The following is a 566-nucleotide window of genomic DNA, read 5'->3' as shown; positions in this document are numbered from 1 at the left end:
GAGGAGACACACAATTTGATCCATGCCTAGCAGAATCTGCATAACAAGGTATGCAATGCCAAGTCTTCATTGCATCAACATCTGCAGCTGTGTAATGTTATACTTAAGAATATATATATATGACCTTATGGTATAGGAGATTTCATTTAAAGTCCTATGACTGTCTTAATATTTAGCTTGAAAGAGCAACTTGCACTGGATTTAAATCCAGTCACAAACTTAATTCACTGGCTTCCTTTTGCTATTTTTTCCCTATTGTTTTCTCTCTCACAAACATTTCCTTTAATCTAGTCTTAATTTTAGATTTAGACTAGTATTCTTGGATTTACATAGTATCTGTATTAGACTTATAGAAAAAGTTGATTTATACTGATTTTTAATCATTTGGATAATTTCTCTCCAGGCATGGAGAGAAATATATATTCTTCCTAAAATATATTTATATGTGTTTATATATTATTTATTTATATAATGTCTATACATCATATAAATATATATTTACATATTATCCATAGCATAAAACATATAAATATGTGATATATTTCTCTCCAAAATAAATTCATATT

Source organism: Echinops telfairi, unplaced genomic scaffold, assembly GCF_000313985.2.
Source record: "Echinops telfairi isolate 266 unplaced genomic scaffold, ASM31398v2 ScPeMD7_3533;HRSCAF=4204_0, whole genome shotgun sequence".
NCBI classification, from domain to species: Eukaryota; Metazoa; Chordata; class Mammalia; order Afrosoricida; family Tenrecidae; genus Echinops; species Echinops telfairi.
Note: the sequence above shows the minus strand (reverse complement) of the source record.